Consider the following 10,250-nt stretch of genomic DNA (forward strand, 5'->3'; position numbering starts at 1 on the left):
TGGTCGGCTATGTGTGGAACCAAAGGAAATGGGGGAGATCCTAAATCGGTTTTTTGCGTCTGTATTTACTAGGGAAACTGGCATGAAGTCTATGGAATTAAGGGAAACAAGTAGTGAGATCATGGAAACTGTACAGATTGAAAAGGAGGAGGTGCTTGCTGTCTTGAGGAAAATTAAAGTGGATAAATCCCTGGGACCTGATAGGGTGTTCCCTCGGACCTTGAAGGAGACTAGTGTTGAAATTGCAGGGGCCCTGGCAGAAATATTTAAAATGTCGCTGTCTACAGGTGAGGTGCCGGAGGATTGGAGAGTGGCTCATGTTGTTCCATTGTTTAAAAAAGGATCGAAAAGTAATCCAGGAAATTATAGGCCAGTAAGGTTAACATCGGTAGTAGGTAAGTTATTGGAGGGAGTACTAAGAGACAGAATCTACAAGCATTTGGATAGACAGGGACTTATTAGGGAGAGTCAACATGGCTTTGTGTGTGGTAGGTCATGTTTGACTAATCAATTGGAGTTTTTCGAGGAGGTTACCAGGAAAGTGGATGAAGGGAAGGCAGTGGATATTGTCTACATGGACTTCAGTAAGGCCTTTGACAAGGTTCCGCATGGGAGGTTAGTTAGGAAAATTCAGTCGCTAGGTATACATGGAGAGGTGGTAAATTTGATTAGACATTGGCTCAATGGTAGAAGCCAAAGAGTGGTAGTAGAGAATTGCTTCTCCGAGTGGAGGCCTGTGACTAGTGGTGTGCCACAGGGATCAGTGCTGGGTCCATTGTTATTTGTCATCTATATCAATGATCTGGATGATAATGTGGTAAATTGGATCAGCAAATTTGCTGATAATACAAAGATTGGAGGTGTAGTAGACAGTGAGGAAGGTTTTCAGAGCCTGCAGAGGGACTTGGACCAGCTGGAAAAATGGGCTGAAAAATGGCAGATGCAGATTAATACTGACAAGTGTGAGGTATTGCACGTTGGAAGGACAAACCAACGTAGAACATACGGGGTTAATGGTAAGGCACTGAGGAGTGCAGTAGAACAGAGGGATCTGGGAATACAGATACAAAATTCCCTAAAAGTGGCGTCACAGGTAGATAGGGTCGTAAAGAGAGCTTTTGGTACATTGGCCTTTATTAATCAAAGTATTGAGTATAAGAGCTGGAATGTTATGATGAGGTTGTGTAAGGCATTGGTGAGGCCGAATCTAGAGTATTGTGTTCAGTTTTGGTCACCAAATTACAGGAAGGATATAAATAAGGTTGAAAGAGTGCAGAGAAGGTTCACATTTATCCACATTAAATTGCATCTGCCATGAATTTGCCCACTCACCCAACCTATCCAAGTCACCCTGCATCCTCTTAGCATCCTCCTCACTGCTAACACTGCCACCCAGCTTCGTGTCATCCGCAAACATGGAGATGCTGTATTTAATTCCTTTGGCCTTTATTAATCAAAGTATTGAGTATAAGAGCATGGTGAGGCCGAATCTGGAGTATTGTGTTCAGTTTTGGTCACCAAATTACAGGAAGGATATAAATAAGGTTGAAAGAGTGCAGAGAAGGTTTACAAGGATGTTGCCGGGACTTGAGAAACTCAGTTACAGAGAAAGGTTGAATAGGTTGGGACTTCATTCCCTGGAGCATAGAAGAATGAGGGGAGATTTGATAGAGGTATATAAAATTATGATGGGTATAGATAGAGTGAATGCAAGCAGGCTTTTTCCACTGAGGCAAGGGGAGAAAAAAACCAGCGGACATGGGTTAAGGGTGAGGGGGGAAAAATTTAAAGGGAATATTGCGGGGGGCTTCTTCACACAGAGAGTGGGGGAGTATGGAACGAGCTGCCAGACGAGGTGGTAAATGCAGGTTCTTTTTTAACATTTAAGGATAAATTGGACAGATACATGGATGGGAGGTGTATGGAGGAATATGGTCCGTATGCAGGTCAGTGGGACTAGGCAGAAAATAGTTTGGCACAGCCAAGAAGGGCCAAAAGGCCTGTTTCTGTGCTGTAGTTTTTCTATGGTTTCTATGGTTTCTAAACCAGGGATGGAGACGGGGAAGATAAACGAGGGAAAATGGTTTGATATCTCTCTTGGTAAGAGAGCCACCACAGGAATCGATAAGGGCCGCTCATTTTAACTGGAGATGGATGGAAATTTCTGGAATTCTACATCATCCATATAACTTTCTTTGGGATTAATGATGTGTCTATCTATCTATCTAGCTGAGTATACAATCTTTGGGGTTTGTAACCCCCAGGGTGTGAAGGACGCTTGGCTGGGTATATTTAAGGTGGAGATAAATAATCATTTAAGATAGCTGGGGGAATGAGCACAGGAGAATAGATCAGCCACGATCATTAGATTCAGCAGAATTCCTTCTCATGTTCTAAAATGAGGTCCCTCTATTCTGAAGGTGGTCCCCCTGATCTGCACTGTAGGAAACATCCTCTCCACATCCATTCTGTCTCGGCTTTTCAGTATTTGAGAACCCCACCCACCCACCCCACCTCACCTCACCTCATTAAACTCCAGCGGGAACAGGCCCAGAGACATCAAATGCTCCTCGTGCTTTAACCCTGTCAGTCCCGGAATCATTCTTATGAACGTCCTCTGGACCTTCTTCAAATCCAGCACATCTCTTCTGAGATAAGGGGGTCACATCACTAAACTCATAATCACCAAGTTTGGTCTAACCAATGCCATTTCAAGCCTTAGTATTATACCCTGCCTTCTAGTCCTCTCGAAATGAATGCTAACATCACATTTACATAACTTTAAAGGTGAAAGGCCAGAGTGGGGAGGCAAGAGGGAATTATTGGCGTAAGGAAGCCATTACTATTCTACCATTGGTGTCTCCTTCCAATCAACTTTGGTGAGCTCCTCTCTCGTGAATCTGCAGTTCATCTCAACCCACTAATCATGATGAATCTTTTTGAGCTTTGCCTCTCAAACTGCAGAGTGAATTCTATCATATTGTGATTACTGACTCCTCAGTGTTCCCTTACCTTGAACTCCCAAATCAAATTAGATTCATTGCACAACACCCAATCCAGAATTACATTTTCCATCGTGGCACAACCACAGGCTGTCCTAAAAAGCCATTTCATTGGTATTCCCCAAATTCCCCCTCAAGAACAAACACCAGCCTGATTTCCACAATCTCCTTCCACCCTCCCAGCTCATGGACAGCTTGTCCCACGACCATCAGGGAGGAGACTACATAGCATGAACATCAGGACTACCAACTCTGAAACACCTAATTTCCCAAAGCAATAACGCTGATCAACAACTCCACCCACTTATACACCCTTCCATACCGATAAACCGCTTGTTTATCATTTCCTGTCAGTCCTCTTATGGACAGGCATCCTGTGCCTTGTGTCACTTGATGGACATACAGTCCATGTGCAGTATATCAACTGTGGATATATATTTTTATTATTGTGTTTTATTTTGCTGCACTGGAGCCAGAGTAATAATTATTTTGATCTCATTTACACTTGTTTGCTGGAAATGACGTTAAACAACCTCGAAACTTGAATAAACATTTCTTTATATATTGGAGACTGACCTGTTAGATACTATTATGAGTATGAACCCTTCGATGGGGGGTTTTATTGGAAGAATTTATGATTTATTATTACAATGGGATAAGCGTCCTTTATCTAAGATTAAACAGGATTAGGAAAAAGAACACAATTTGACTTTTATGATGGAGGATTGGACGTGGATTTTGAAGTTGGTTAACTCTTGTTCGAATTGTGCTAGTCATTCACTGATTCAATTTAATATTGTACATTGTTACCATTTGACGAAGGAGAGACACTGAAATATTTTCTAATGTTGATAGTTATTGTGATAGATGTAAAACTGAGATAGCTACACTGACACAAGTTTTGGTCTTGTTCTATATTGGAACGGTTCTGGAAGTCAGTTTTTTCAACAATTTCTAAAACACTTAAAATGAATCTACAATGTAATAAATTAACTGTGCTTTTTGGAATAATTCCTCAAAATATTAATGGTATTTCTGTGTCTGACCAACATGCTAATGCATTTGTTACTTTGATAGATAGGACTGCCATTTTGTTGAAGTGGAAGGATACATCAGATCCCAGTTTGTCACAATGGTTCTCTCAAGTTATGCTATCTCTTAGTTTGGAGAAAATTAGAAGTCGAACCTTTGAATCTTTATTTGATTTTGAGAAAAGATGAGGCTCATTTGCTCGTTATTATCATTTGAGCTAATTGTTAGATTGTCTCCACAGTCTAACTAAATTTTTTGGTATATTTTTCTTGCTGGCGGTTTGATGTTTATTTTTAGAAACTTTATGTATGACGCATGGCTCTGGGGTTGTACACCTAATGGGTGCTTGTCTCCACTTTTTCTGTTTAGTAGGGTTTTTTATTATCATAATTTTTTTTCAATCTTTAAGATAATGTTTTTTTTCTTTGAGACATTGTAAGTGTTGTTACTTCGATGTACTTGTGTTATTTCTTTTGTATAATATAACAATAAAAAGATTTGAAAGGAAAGAACATTTCAGCAGGCTGCAATACCAGATTTCTCTCTCTCACCATTAATATGGCAGAGCAGAACCTGGTGACAGCGGTGTCCAGAAATCACGAGGGCCTGTTATCATCACCAAGTGGCAGTGTTGTCAACAAAAGGGAGAGGTTTACAGCGCTAAGGAGGGGTGTAGGGGGCTGGAAGCCAACCTGGAAGTGGCTGAAGTGCTAGACCTGCCCCAAACCATTCTCCTCACCTCCAGTCAGGGTCCCAAACAGTCCTTCCGTGTGAGGCAGCTCTCCAGCTTCATGCCTGTCGGGGTCATCTACTGTTTTCTGTTCTCCCGGTGTGGCCTCCTCTACATGAGTGAGACCCGATATAGTCTCTGCACTCTGACCCAATGAGATGCTGGAGATGCAGAGTAACATACACAAATTGTTGGAGGAACTGAGGAGGTCAGGTAGCATCTATTGAGGGCGGGGGGAAGCATAGCAGACATTTCTTGCGAAGACTCTTCCTGGGAAATGAAAGGGAAAGGGTGGGGGTGTGCGGAATAAGACGTTGGGCGGAGGAGAAGGAGAACAAGCTGGCAGATGATAGGTGAAGCCAGATAAGAGTGAAGGTGAGTGGGTGGGGGAGGGGGAGATGGAGTGAGATGGTAGGCGGAAAATACGAAGGGCTGAAAATAAGGAATCTGAGAGGAGACGAGAGCCGACCGTGGGAGAAAAGGATGGAAAGGAGGCATCATAGGGAGATGATCGGCAGTGGGTAAGAGAGGTGGTAAGAGTGGAGACAGAACTGAGAGGGCGGGGTGTGGGTGGAAAAAAGGTGGAGTAGAAGTTAAAGATATCGATGTTCATGCCGTCAGGTTGGAAGCTACACAGATGTATTATGAGGTGCTGCTCCTCCAACCTGGGAGTGCTGCCATTGCGTCAGTCCAACAATGATCCGGCATGTTGGAATGGGAAGGGAGAGTGGATTTGAAATGATTGGGCACCGGGAAATATGTTTTATTGCGGAATGAACAAATACGCTTGATGAGGAGGTTTTCCAATCAACGCCAGTTCTCACTGAGGTACAGAAGGCCGGACTGGGAGCGTTGGATACAGTAGATGAACCTGGCAGACCCGCAGGCGAAGTGTTGCTCACCTGGACGGACTGTTGGTAATCCTGAATGGTGCTGACAGAGGAGGTAAGTAGGAACGTGTAGCACTTCCCTCGCTTTGCAAGGATACATTCCAGGAAATAGATTAGTGGGGGGAGACGAATGGACAAGGAAAGCAGAGATTTATGGCGGGGTGTAGGAAAAGATGTGTTTGATGATTGAAGATGAGAGAAATTGTGGAGGTGACGGGAATATGGAGTGAAGGCGGATTTTCAGGAAATAGAGCAATTGGGTGTGAGATCGGCATCAATGGTGGTGGAAGGGAATGTGTATTCTTTGAAGGAGGAGGACATCTCTGACGACCTGGAAAGGGAAATCTTATCCTGTCAACAAATGTGGTGGAGACAAAGGAACTGAGGAAAATAAATAGCTTTTTTTACAGGTGGCAAGGTGCAAGGAGGTTTAGTCAAGATATCCATGCAAATCGGTAGGTTTATGAACAAAAAGCGTGAGGGTGTTTTATGAGCCCTGCCATCTGCCACGGGCAGTATCTTTCTTGGGTCAGCTGTCGCCTGAATGCACCTGGGTGGATGGTGGAGGGTTTTGCAGAGATGGCGAGTGCTGTAGGGGTCGGGGGGTTTACAGAAATGGGGTGCGGTGTCTAACTTCCCACCATTGCTTGGTCTGTTACATGTCCTCTTTTTGGCTTTTATGTTGGCTTTGCCTTCTGTTTGACCACAGTTGCATCATTTTGTCTTTAGAATACTTCTTCCTCTTTTGTACATATGGTTTATCTTGTGCCTTCCGAATTGCTTCCAGAAATTCCAGCCATTCTGTTGTCAACCCTGCCAGTGTTCTTTTCTAGAAAAAAAATTGGACAATTCTTCTCTCTGTAATTCTCTTTATTCTACCATTATACTGACACATCTCACTTTAGCTTCTCCTTCTCACATTTTAGGATGAATTCCCATATTTTAAGATCACTTGCCCCTGTGGTTCTTTCACCTTAAGTGTTCTAGTTAATTCCTGTTCATTGCACAACACCCGGTTGAGAATAGCTGATCCCCAGCTAGGCTCAACCAAGAGTTGCTCTAAAAAGCCATCTTGTGGGCCTTCTAGGAAAGCCCCTTTTGGGATCCCGCGCTGACCTGATTTTCCAAATATATCTGCATGACTATCTCTCATGACTCTTGTAACTTTGCTGTTTTGGCATGCATTTTCTTTCTGCCGTTCTAATTTGCAGACAATATACTTACTACTGTTTGGGGGTCTCCAAAAAAATCAAGATCTTTTCACCCTTGCTGTTCCTTAGTTCTATCCACGATGGCTCAACACCTTCCAACACCATGTCAACTTTCTGATGATTTGATTTAACTTTTTTTACCAACAGAGCCACAGCACCCTTTCTGCCTATTTGCATGTCCTTTTTGGAAACATACAAGAATATGGGACAGAAGACATACTGCAGATGCTGGAAGTCTTAAGCCATACTCACAATGTGCTGGAGGAGCTCAGCAGGTCAGGCATCTATCGATGGGAATCAACATTTTGGCTCAGGTATCTGGAATATTAACCAGCAAAGAAAACAGAAAATAGCGCGAAAACGAAAAAAAAACTTTTGACAAAATTTACTTCAGGGCTTAATAAGATTTCCCAAGCAGATCTCCATGGCAGAGCAAACACAACAAAGGGAATATACACCTTTGTTATACCCATATTAGCGTATTCTTTCAGCAAAATATCTCGGTCCATTCCAATCTGGAAACTTCACAAATAAAAATAAGAACTTAAATGACAAATTTAGAAAAGACTATTTACACTCAAACACATTTAGATTAATATGACTGAGATCATAGCTATAGTCATACTTTATTGATCCCGAGGGAAATTGATTTTTGTTACAGTTGCCCCAACCAAGAATAGAGTATAAATATAGCAATGATCCCCTGGATGGAAACAGGGGTCACCAGTGCCTTAGCCCTCCTCAGGTCCACCACTAGCTCCTTAGTCTTTTTCACATTAAGCTGCAGATAACTCTGCTCACACCATGTGACAAAGTTTCCTACCGTAGCCCTGTACTCAGCCTCATCTCCCTTGCTGATGCATCGAACTAAGGCAGAGTCATCAGAAAACTTCTGAAGATGGCAAGACTCTGTGCAGTAGTAGATCAGAAGGAGGAAGACATTTAAGAAAATCAACCAACTATCTGATAATATTTCTAAAGTATATATTTTCATACAAAATAAACAGGATTCAGCACTCCATGTAGGTATATGCAATTCTGATAAGAAATACGGACCAGAAAACTTAATTGAGAGGCCAACTCAGAAAAATGAATCATCACTATGGAAGAACACATCAACCAGTGGAATGAGTATGACCCTCCATGGGAGATATCCCAATGATCTGAGCAGACTAGCTGGTGACAAGGAAGCATTGAGAGCCCCACTCAGAGTTGGAGACCACTTCCCAGAAACAGGGTTTCCTTGGGGAAATACAGGACAAGGTAGTTAACATTTTAAAATATAAAAAAATTTCTTCGGCTGTCCATCGATTTTCGATGATGACTGCTGCATGGGCAAGGTTGCATGGAAGACCGGCAGTTGCCCATGCTGCAAGTCTCCCCTCTCCACACCCCTGATGTTGTCCAAGGGAATGGCATTAGGACCCAAACAGCTTGGCACCGGTGTTGTCGCAGTGCAATGTGTGGTTAAGTGCCTTGCTCAAGGACACAACACGCTGCCCAGATGAGGCTCGAACTAGCGACCTTCAGATCACTAGACCGATGCCTTAACCACTTGGCCATGTGCCACACATATATCAAAAATATGTAAAAGACAAACAGACCAGGCAATAAATGCAAAAAATGCCAAGAGAAACCAGACACAATCCAACACATTCCAGGTTCCTGCAGCAGTTTAACTCAATCTGATCACTTACAAAGGTACAATCAAGTGGCAAATATCACTCACCAAAGTCTTGCTTTAAAATACAAACTCATGAAACGCGCCTTAACTTCATTAAGGCACCATAAATTCAAGCCTGGTCCAGCTTTAGAGTCAAAATCTTACAAATTATATGATAATCAATACATTATTACTTATAGGACAATCCATAATAACCATCTGGATATTACAGGATAAACAAGCAGGAACAACTCCCTCAGTAGATATAACCATCCCAACACACACATGTTCCTCGACCAAAGGAGCACCTCACAACAGGCATTGCTTGTGTCATCAGTCAGACAACCAAGTTGTTTTCCCTGTCAATCAGCTTCCAAATGTTGCTACTCTGTCATTCGTTGCCACGTCCCACTGCTGATTCCTTTCTCCTCATCATACATTCTTACCCTGACCATCGTCCAGAGCCCAAAGCTCTGCCCTGTGCAGACCTACCTCTGATTTCTGACCCTGCTTTGTTGAACATCCAACTGATGGTTTCCCATTCTGCTTTCAGTCTTTAGAAGACAGTGGTGTTTTCTAACAACCCTTTAGAAGCAGGGAAAATGACCCAAAATGTGGAAATGAGTCGTGATTAAGGAGGTTAACTACCAATGTCATTCTTCCTCAGCACAGAGGTTAGAGGGGTGAAGAACATCTCAGACAGAACTGCAGTCAGCTCGACTTCTTCAGTCTGCAGAAAATTCAAAGGAAACCTCTTCACCCACAGAGTGGTGACTGTTTGGAAGCCATCATCACAGGGAGATTGAGAGGGGAACAACATGGGAGGATTTAAAAGGACCGTTGTGGAACTGAATCACTGGCAGGGTCCAACCATCCTGAATTGACTCTCTATTGTACACTAGGTGTGTTATAAATTCACTAGTACCAAAGACAGAGTTTAAAATAGAACTGATTTATTTGTCTGAGATCCAGAATATTAAACTCCAGTCCCATTAAAGGTGAATATGCAGCAGAAGAAACTCCTCCCATGCCCAATCACCAGGGTGCAGAACTGGGTGTGGTGAGCACCAGCAATAATTGCAGAGTTCAGCACCAACAGTCACTCTCGAAATTGCATTCAGCAACGGTGATGGACAAATATCCAGCATGCAGCTCATTGAAACTTTCTCCCCAGTGTGAACCCAGTAGTATGTCACAGGTGTAATATGCTGTGTAATGTTTCACTGCTGAGGTAATGGTTTCTCTATAGCAGCAATGCTTAGGTTGCGACTAGAGATAACAGGGTTTTGGAATGTGGCGCTATCCAATGACAGAAATGTTGTTCTTTCTTGTGAGTCGGGAAGAGAGATTTTCATGGTCTTTTGCTAGGGGCAGATGAAAAGATGCAAATGGAGAGAATGGACCATTTTTCTTTTTTTTTGTATTCTTTACTAACCCTATAGTCAAAGTAAGAATTATAAATCTCAATCGTTTGATCACATATTGTGTACTGTTTATTATTTTGGGGTACTGATTTGTAACAGGGGACACATCATGCAGCATCCACCCAAACGAGATTTCTTAAGTTTGGCTGGGCTGGGGGGCTATTACCCCCTATATTAAGCTGCTAGCCAAAGGTTAGAAAACTGAATGAATCCCTTCCCACGTTCACAGCAGGTGAACGGCCTCTCCTCAGTGTGAACTTAATGATGCACATTTGGTTGATTTGGCTGAGAAGTCTCT

This window comes from Mobula hypostoma, unplaced genomic scaffold (assembly GCF_963921235.1).
Source record: "Mobula hypostoma unplaced genomic scaffold, sMobHyp1.1 scaffold_45, whole genome shotgun sequence".
Lineage (NCBI taxonomy): Eukaryota > Metazoa > Chordata > Chondrichthyes > Myliobatiformes > Myliobatidae > Mobula > Mobula hypostoma.